A 10,350-nucleotide genomic window follows, 5' to 3' on the forward strand; every position below is an offset into this window, starting at 1 on the left:
GCCTTGGGATTTGCATGCAGAGCTCATCCTTCCTCCCACTCCAAGACTCCTGGCCTTTTTCCTGGCTCCAGGTAACATCCCGCCTTCTCTGAGTCTCTATCCTCAGCCTTCCTCTGCATTCCATCCTGGCTGAGGGCCAACTAGACTTGGCATTAATTGCAGCAAATGTATGCTTTTCATTGCATACTGTATTTTTCGCTCTATAAGACGCACCAGACCACAAGACGCACCTAGTTTTTGGAGGAGGAAAACAAGAAAAAAAATATTCTGAATCTCAGAAGCCAGAACAGCAGGAGGGATCGCTGCGCAGCGAAAGCAGCAGTCCCCCTTGCTGTTCTGGCTTCTGGGATAGCTGTGCAGCCTGCATTCGCTCCATAAGACACACACACATTTCCCCTTACTTTTTAGGAGGGGAAAAGTGAGTCTTATAGAGCAAAAAATACAGTAAATAGCAGCTGCACAGGGAAGCCTGGAGAGCCTCTGCTCAGGGCAGGGAAGGAGAGTTTAACGCCATCTTTCCATGACATGGTCCTGGCAAGAAATACCCCTCTGAAGCTGCTATTTGCATTTCAAAGAACGTCTCCACTGGTACCCATGGGAACTTATCTTGAAATGCAATTGCAAGCTTAAGGGTGGTGTTTTTTATTTATGTAAGCGATGGGGAATTATTATTATTATTATTATTATTATTATTATTATCAGAGTTCAAGCACACATCCCAGCCAAGCAAGGCCAGGGAGGGGCAGTGGCCAGGTGAGAGTCCCAAGATCTGGAGGGCTGCATTTGGACCCCAGGTATAAATTCCTCTGCCTCTGGTTTATAGGGAGCAAAAAATTCCTCTTCCCTACCCTTGCAGTTGCCAGTCTGCTCAAGCTTCCCTGTGGCAGGTATTTAAATACAGTGGTGCCTCGCAAGACGAAAAGAATCCGTTCCGTGAGTCTCTTCGTCTAGCGGTTTTTTCGTCTTGCGCAGCAAGCCCATTGACGGATTAGCAGATTAGCGCTATTAGCGGTTTAGCAGCTATTAGCGGCTATTAAAGGCTTAAGGGATTCGCGGATTAGCTGCTAAAAGGCTATTAGCAGCTTAGTGCCTTAGAAAAAGGGGGTGGGGAGCGAAAAAAACCCCCCAGGAATCGCAAGACATTTTCGTCTTGCGAAGCAAGCCCATAGCAAATTCGTCCTGCAAAGCACCTCCAAAACGGAAAACCCTTTCGTCTAGCGGGTTTTCCGTCTTGCGAGGCATTCGTCTTGCGGGGCACCACTGTAACAGAAAACAGGGGCAATTCCATTCACTGTCAAAACAAATAGAATAGCTTGATGCTAGCAGTCTAGAAGTTGGCATGAATCCTTGAATTGACTCTGAAAGGTAAGGAGAGTTCAAAAGTCAGGAACATGCAATGATATAGGTAAAGGTAAAGGTACCCCTGCCCGTACGGGCCAGTCTTGACAGACTCTAGGGTTGTGCGCCCATCTCACTCAAAGAGGCCGGGGGCCAGCGCTGTCCGAAGACACTTCCGGGTCACGTGGCCAGCGTGACATCGCTGCTCTGGCGAGCCAGAGCCGCACACGGAAACGCTGTTTACCTTCCCGCTAGTAAGCGGTCCCTATTTATCTACTTGCACCTGAGAGTGCTTTCGAACTGCTAGGTTGGCAGGCGCTGGGACCGAACAGCGGGAGCGCATCCCGCCACGGGGATTCGAACCGCCGACCTTACGATTGGCAAGCCCTAGGTGCTGAGGCTTTAACCCACAGCGCCACCCGCATCCCATGCAATGATATAAGTGGCGATAAAGTAGCGGCTTTATATAAGCCACAGAGGTTGGGATTGATGGAGGTTGGAGTCCAACAACCCCTGAAGGACCTCAGGTTCCCCACCACTGTAGAGGTAAAGGTAAAGGACCCCTGGACAGTAAAGTCCAGTCAAAGGCAACTATGGGGTTGTGGTGCTCATCTTGCTTTCAGGCTGAGGAAGCTGGCATTTGTCCACAGATAGCTTTCCGAGTCATGTGGCCAGCATGACTAAACTGCTTCTGGTGCAACGGAACACCGTGTTGGAAACCAGAGCGCACGGAAACACCATTTACCTTCCCACCACAGCGGTACCTATTTATCTACTTACACTGGCGTGCTTTCGAACTGCTAGGTTGGCAGGAGTTGGAACAGAGCAACGGGAGTTCACTCCGTTGGAGAATTCGAACCGCCGACCTTTTGATCGGCAAGCCCAAGAGGCTCAGTGGTTTAGACCACGGTGGTTTAGACCTTACAAATCACACCAATGCCTGGACATTATCCTGAGCACAAGCAAAATGTCCCTGCTGCAGTCTTCCTCAACTGTCCTATTGCCTGCTAGTCGTTGATTCTTGGTTGGCAGACATCCATCTGTTTCTAGCCTCGGTTTATCTGGCCTGATCTTATCCATGAGCAGGTTTTGTGTGTACCAAACTCAGTGCTCTTTTTCTAAAAAAAAATGTTTAGGGGTACTCTCATTATTACTCAAGAAAATCACCATTTTATAGTTCAAATCGGGGAAAATAAATACAGTAAAAGGACAAAAGTACAAAGATTCACAAAATGTTTAGGGGTATACATACCCCTGCATCCCCCCAGAAAAAAAGCACTGACCACACTGATCCAACCTGACTCTTAGCCCCCAGATACTAGCAGAGAAGACTTCAACCTTTTTTACCCACTGGTGCAGGTGTCTCTGGGTCTAAGACTGGAAGACCATGAGGCTTTGCCAGTGCTACTGTGGAATTAACTCTCCTGCCCATGTTAGAATATCTGGCTCTACAAATACGGCAACCATAAACCTATAGTGCAGTCCTGTGCTTGTCAACTCACTCTGAAGCAAGTCCTATTGAGTTCAATGGACTTGCAGATGTGTGTATAGGATTGCAGCCTAATTTGGTTTAAAATAGCCGATATTAGGGGGTGGGAAAGAGCATGTAATCATTTTCCTGTTTTGCTAGGTGAGTGTCATTTTGATATTCTGCTTTTGAAAACCTTCCCCCCCCTTTGAAAACACATGTAAAAAACATTGTTTGCAACCCATCAGAGAAGACAAATTATGAGGTATGAAAGCCGCCTTTAAGCCTAATCATTTATGTTCTCCAATACTATTGTTCTGTTACTGTTGTATTTCAATTTGCAGTTCTGCGATAACATAATCTGATCACCAAATAGCTAAACTACAGGACCAATTGCTTATTAACCAAACAAAAAGGTCGGACGATTACAGACGGAAATCAAGTGCACCTTTTTATTGTTCCTATTAGAGTCTAAGTGGAGACAATAAACAGAGCGAGACACAATTGCAGATTATAAGGGAGTTAAAACTGTTTGTTCAGCAGGAGCTGTGCTGAGACACACAGTGGATTGGCAGTTGCACGATACTTTTGTCTAGCAACTGCTTGTTTTTGCCTGTGCTTCTAGTCCAGCAGCTGCCAGAAGAAAATGTAGAGGACGGGGATGTATTTGTACTTGAGAGCAAAATATCCCCATGAAGGAAGGATGTATAGCTCAAAATGAGGGGGAGGGGAGTTGGTTACTATCAACGAATACCGTATTTTTTGCCCTATAGGACGCACTGGCCCATAGGAAGCACCTCCTTTTTGGGGGGGGAAATGAATTAAAAAAAATTATTCCCCCCTCCCCAGCTTCCCCCGACCCCAGCTCCCAGAACAGGCTGCTATCCGCAAGCCTTGCGAGCCCGCGGCAACTCCCACCAGGCTCACAAGGCTTACGGACACCTGCGCGAAGCCCGGGGCGCCCTCCGGAGGGCGCCCCGTGTTCCAGGCAGCAGGCTGCTATCCGCAGTCTAGGGAGCCCTGCGGGAACTCCCGCGGGCTCCGTAGGCTTGCTGGTAGCTTCCTGAAGCCTGGAGAGTGAGAGGGGTCGGTGCGCACCAACCCCTCTCGCTCTCCAAGCTTCAGCAAAAGCCTGCATTCGCCCCATAGGATGCACACAGATTTCCCCTTCATTTTTGGAGGGGAAAAAGTGCGTCCTATGGGGTGAAAAATATGCTACATTTTCTGCACAGTTTTCATAGGTTTTATTTGTTTGTTTTTGCATCACATTTTGGTAGCATCCTTTTCCTTTGTGGATGCTCTTTAAATCACACCTTGTGAGATTTTGACTTGGTCAGCTTTATCCTCCATTTTAGCCATGGCTTTGAATTCGGGAAAGTTTTCACCAACTTCCTTGACAATCGTTGCATATACAAGCGACAGGGTCTGCCTTTCTCTGAATGTAATGTACATGTAATGTACACAAGGACGGGAGACTGGGGATATGTGACAATGTGATGAAATCACCAGTGAATTATGCTGGCATTCAATATAGTCCAATTAAATGAAATTAATTCGCTTAAGAGTCAGTGTTCTCTCTTTAAGTGCTGGGTAACATAATTAAATTATACTTAGATGAGCAACACTGGCTGTCTTTCCCTTCACTGCAATTCAGTTAAACATTCTCTGATATGTTAGCACTCTAATGTACTCATTTTGCATTTATAAGCATGACGTGTCTTGTGAGCTGCTGATCTGCGATTCTACCTTCTGGGCTGTATCCAGCACTGCTGCTTCACTGGAACAAGGACTTTTGTGTGTGGAACAGAGTTTTCTCCAACCCCTTGAAATGGATATTTGAGGGTGTACAGGGAGAAGAGAGGAACCTGAAGCTTCATTTTCCAATGGAACCTCAATGGTGCAGCACTGGATATAAACCTCTGGTGTTTACAAAGCTGTTTTCAGATGCTGTGTGCAGCTGTATGAATCTGTTACTAGTATCATGCAGTGGTTTCCAATTAACTAAGTACCGTGAACTGCCTGTTTTTAAAAATCCAAGCCATGGACCCCCTACTTTTGAAAATGTTGATATAGCAGCGAGCGTTTTGCGTGGGGGTTCTGTACCTGGCCCCCGCACACACCAGCAGAGGGTGCATAAGCACGTCCTGTTATGCCCCCGTTCTGCTCTGCCCCTATTCCACCCCATACCATCCTATTCCGGGTCTAAAAGGACCCACATGCCGGTGGTTGCGTGTTGATTGGACACATACAAAATGGTACCGCCTGTACCTATGGCAGTTATTGCTACATGAATAGTGCCACGGACCCCCTAGGTGGGTAATGAAGCCCCCCGGGGGTCCCCAGACCACCCATTGGGAACCACTGGTATAATGTATTTATGTTTGTTTTTCAATGGTTTGGAGACCTCTGGATAAAAAACGACTAACAAGTGTACAGTGGTACCTCAGGTTACAGACGCTTCAGGTTACAGACGCTTCAGGTTACAGACTCCGCTAACCCAGAAATAGTACCTCGGGTTAAGAACTTTGCTTCAGGATGAAAACAGAAATCGTGCAGTAGCTGTGCAGCGGCAGGCCCTATGAGCTAAAGTGGTACCTCAGGTTAAGAACAGTTTCAGGTTAAGAATGGACCTCCGGAAATTAAGTTCTTAACCCAAGGTACCACTGTAATGTTAAGATTTTACTTTCCTGGATACTTCTTCTTTTAATAACCTTAAAATATTGCTGTATTCAAAAAGCGTCACATCAAAATATTAATGCATCCTGCAGTATTAATGTCAAAATAATATTACAGTATGCAGAATGTATTAACTTGCCAAATTCAACACGTTCACACCTCTTTTTCCTCCCCTAAGAACAAGTCAGCTTTCTAACAATATCAGTATCTGCAAATCTGCAAATTATTCTTTAAATTAGAATAATATGAATTCTTTTTTCTCTCCACCCCCCCTTCCTCTGGTCAGCAATTATAATTAGGAACATTTGGTCTGGAAAAATTCTCTCTCACACACACATACAATCATTCAATTGTTTCAGTTCCAATTTAGTTATGTTTTTAAATGCTTTGCAGTCATTCTCTTTACACCTCTGTGAGGCAGGTCAGTTTTACAGATGAAGCTGAAAGTCTATTTGCCCAGAGCCATCTGTGATAAAACAAAGATGTTAGGTCCAAGGGCCAGTTTACACAATTAGGATCATACGGTAAAACTTCTTCTGAACTATATATACCACACATGTTTGCAGGTAGCATGTGCTCTCTGTGTGTGGACACTGTTTGAATGGTCCCTTATGGCAGAGCAGGGAAACACCTCCCTGGGCAAAAAACAAACAAATAAATAAATGGCCCTTGCTCCTGGCATTCTAGATTTGTATGTACAGGGTAAGGAAAAGGTTTCATGCACGTGTGTATTTGGGGGAATTAAAATATGCAGACTAATGTAATACAGCACAGGAAAAGCTGTGATCCTTTTGATTAGACTGGTTTGAAAGCCAACAGTGGCACCCATCACACCATAGGTTTAAAACACCATTATGCCATTTCTTTGGGCTTCCCCTAAAGACTCCTGCCAGTAGTGATGTATGGAAGTGAGAGCTGGACCATAAAGAAGGCTGATCACCAAAGAATTGATGCTTTTGAATTATGGTGCTGGAGGAGACTCTTGAGAGTCCCATGGACTGCAAGAAGATCAAACCTCTCCATTCTGAAGGAAATCAGCCCTGAGTGCTCACTGGAAGGACAGATCCTGGAGCTGAGGCTCCAATACTGTGGCCACCTCATGAGAAGAGAAGACTCCCTGGAAAAGACCTTGATGCTGGGAAAGATTGAGGGCACAAGGAGAAGGGGACGACAGAGGATGAGATGGTTGGACAGTGTTCTCGAAGCTACCAGCATGAGTTTGACCAAACTGCGGGAGGCAGTGGAAGACAGGAGTGCCTGGCGTGCTCTGGTCCATGGGGTCACGAAGAGTCGGACATGACTAAACAACAACAACAACAAAGACTCCTGGGAGATGTGCTTTGCTAGGAGTGCAGAGAATTGCCCAGAGACCCCTATTTCCCTCTCAAGAGCTACAATTCCCATAGTTCCCTAGAAAGAGGGCTTGTTCTTTAATCCACTCTGGGAATTGTAGCTCTATGATAGTAATAGGGGTCTCCTAACAACTCTCAGTACCCTTAACAGAGTGGCAGGGAAGCCCAGCCAGATGGGTGGGGTATTATCATCATCATCATACTACAGCTCCCATAATTCTTTAGGGGAAGCCATGACTGTTTAAAGTGGCATCATAGTCTTTAAATGTATGGTGTGGATGGGCTCTAGTTCCAAAACCAATTGCTTGAGAACAACCTTGGCCAACAGGCCTATCCTTAGGAGACACAAGATATAACACTACAGGTTAAGGGGTTGGGAAACAGTTACGCAGGTAATTCCTGCTCACATACTGAGACTGTCACAAAATCTGTGGATGACGAATGAAGCGACTTGAGTTAAAAAATAAAAGCTTTTGGCCAGCGTCACTTGTTTCAGCCTCCCTTGACCTAGCTCAGCAGATCTCTCCCCTTGGACTTCTGTCACCAATGTTTCTCTGTGGCAACCAGCTTTGTAATCTTTTGTTTTCCATTATCAAATCGTTAAATGGTCATGTAATTGTTATTTCCATTTCCATGCCTCGAACATGTTTTGGAGGCAGCCACCATTCCCAGTTCATTAACTGACTGACCTCGGCATTAACACCCCCCTCCGCTGAGGTTGCCTTGGAAACAAAGCTTCCTGTGCGTAATCCAAGATTATCTAGCTCTTTATCCTACATGTGACCCTTAATTACTTGCTAAATTAGAATGGTTTTCTAAAAATCACAAGAGGAGGTTAATATGTTCTTCCAGAGCTGGTCAAGCTAAGATGACACTAAATTCACAGGGAATTCAAAATACATGATCCCTGAAGGCGTCTCTTTCAGAATGAAGATGAACTTTCCCAATGAGAGGCCGTCCACCGCAAGACGGCGTCTGTCAATCACTTTCCTTGTTCAGCTTCTCCAACCCACAGTTAATCCGCCCTGAACAAATTAACTAAGTAAATATCGGGTAAATTAATTATGGCACTGGATTCATTGTCCGTTTGTTTTCTGCAATTAACGCTGTGATCGAAATCTGCTCTTGTGTGCTGAAGAGAACACACCAAGTCTCCATCATACCACCAAAGATGAAGATCTGTAAATTAAGGTAGCAGCGGTGGGGAATGTATTTTTGAAAACTGGTATGCAAAATGCATAATTTTATTGTGGGAGTTAATTTTTTTTGCAAATAATTTTTTATTTGATTTTCATAAATCATACAGCATACAGCAAAAACTAATTCAGAATCCAAATATTGAGATTACTCTGAATCTCCTGACTCCCCCCCCCCCATCCCTTTCACGGGTCTTGTTGATAATATTTTCAACTGCATATCAATACTTCTCCCATTTTTGTCTTTCTAAATTATCCATACATTCTATTACATTACAAGTGTGGCTAAAGCCTGACAATGTTTTAACCTGCTTACAATGATCTCGTATATAAATTATAAACTTTTCCCATTCTTTTTAAAAGTTCTGGTCTGCTTGATTTCTGAGCTTCCCAGTTAATTTTGCCATTTCAGCACAGTCCATCAACTTGGTTTGCCATTCTTCTCTGGTCAGGGTTGTCTCTTCATAGAATCATAGAGTTGGAAGAGACCACAAGGGCCATCGAGTCCAACCCCCTGCCAAGCAGGAAACACCATCAGAGCACTCCTGACATATGGTTGTCAAGCCTCTGCTTAAAGACCTCCAAAGAAGGAGACTCCACCACACTCTTCCTTCCATCTCAGGGCTAGTAGTATCCGTGCGGCTGTTGTCATGTACATGAATAATCTTCTCTGGTCTTTTGGAATCCCAGTACCTATTTTATTGTGGGAGTTATGTTATGGGGATTGGGAAAGAGGAAGTTGGAAAGAATCTCCGGAGCAAACATGTTGCCTTTGAACACAGCTCAGTGAATGGTCAGTATTACTTCCTTGAGGGACGGGAGGACGTCGCCGAAGTAGGTGCATGCGTGCGGCCGCCTTCCTTTTCTCTCTTTCCCCCTCGTCGCTGCCACCATGACCCCTGCAAAGAAGCTTGTGACGAAGGGTGGCAAAAAAGAAGAAGCAGGTTCTGATGTTCACCCTAGACCGTACCCATCCAGTAGAAGATGGCATCATGGATGCTGCCAACTTTGAGCCATTCCTGTAGGAGCAGATCAAAGTGAATGGAAAAGCTGGGAACCTTGGTGGGGGTGTGGTGACCACTGAGAGAAGCAAAAGCAAAATCACAGTCACCTCAGAGGTCCCTTTTTCCAAGAGGTACCTGAAGCACCTCACCAAGAAATACCTGAAGAACAACTTGTGCGACTGGCTCCGTGTGGTTGCCAACAGCAAGAAGAACTACGAGTTGTGATATTTCCAGATCAACCTGGATGAAGGGGAGGAGGAGGAAGAAGAAGATTAAATGCAAAGGAATCTGGCAATATTTTGTACATTCACTTTTCCTTGAATAAAATGCGGTGAAAGTCGTTATAACAAACAAACAAGAAGTACTGCTTCCTTGAGAAATCCAGTGAGTGGCACATCTCACAGATCCGTAAGAGTCAAAATGGCTAAATGGTCATCACTTGGGAGGAATGCTGTACTTTCACCTGCATAGCAGGTCACACACTGAGCAGGGTGGAACTAGATCAGCCTTTGTCAACCTGATTCCTTCCAGATGTTTTGGACTATAACTCTCATCAGCCCCAACCAGCACAAGCTGGTGAAGACTGAACAAGATGACCTCCATTTTCCTTCCAATTCTGTGATTCCAACCATGTTGATAAGAAGATATTCTTCAAGCAGCCTTGAAGCCAACCACCAATGCTGAGGAAGCAGCCCCTTTGGGTGAATATGTCAGGTGCCTTTGTACAGTAGAAGGCAGTTCATCTTTAGTGTACAGTGGCACCTCGGGTTACAGACGCTTCAGGTTACAGACTCTGCTAACCCAGAAATAGTACCTCGGGTTAAGAACTTTGCTTCAGGATGAGAAGAGAAATCGTGCAGTGGTGGTGCGGCGGCAGCGGGAGGCCCCATTAGCTAAAGTGGTAACTCAGGTTAAGACCAGTTTCAGGTTAAGAATGGACCTCCAGAATGAATTAAGTTCTTAACCCGAGGTACCACTGTACTGCAATTAAATAACTCACCTAGAGAGGTGGGCTGCTGTAGATACATGTTTGAGCAAAAAATACCTTCATAGTTGTCTTCAAAATCCCCTAAAGACCTGTGAAACAGTCATAGAATTAAGGGGGGGGGGACTTGTTAAAAGCCATTTAATAAAATTCTACTTAACTGAGCTGTGTATGAGAAGGCATACAGACCTAGGTATAAAAGCAAGTTTCAAAAAGTAAAAACAATTTTTATCAATAAAAAATGTAGCATTACCAGCCACTAAAAGCACAAGCAAATTGAGCAGACTTTGCCTAGTCCCCGCAGGGTGACAAAGATGGCATCAGGCAAATT

General features: G+C 45.0%; 1 pseudogene across 1 annotated transcript; it reads left to right on the top strand.

Moving 5' to 3' along the window:
• Positions 1 to 8,907: 8,907 nt before the first annotated feature.
• Positions 8,908 to 9,345, top strand: LOC310660216 (large ribosomal subunit protein eL22-like; annotated as a pseudogene). The gene has a single exon. The product of its transcript is annotated as a large ribosomal subunit protein eL22-like (transcript).
• Positions 9,346 to 10,350: the final 1,005 nt, after the last annotated feature.

The sequence above is a fragment of the Podarcis tiliguerta genome (assembly GCF_965153285.1).
Source record: "Podarcis tiliguerta genome assembly, chromosome: 11".
Classification (NCBI taxonomy): Eukaryota; Metazoa; Chordata; class Lepidosauria; order Squamata; family Lacertidae; genus Podarcis; species Podarcis tiliguerta.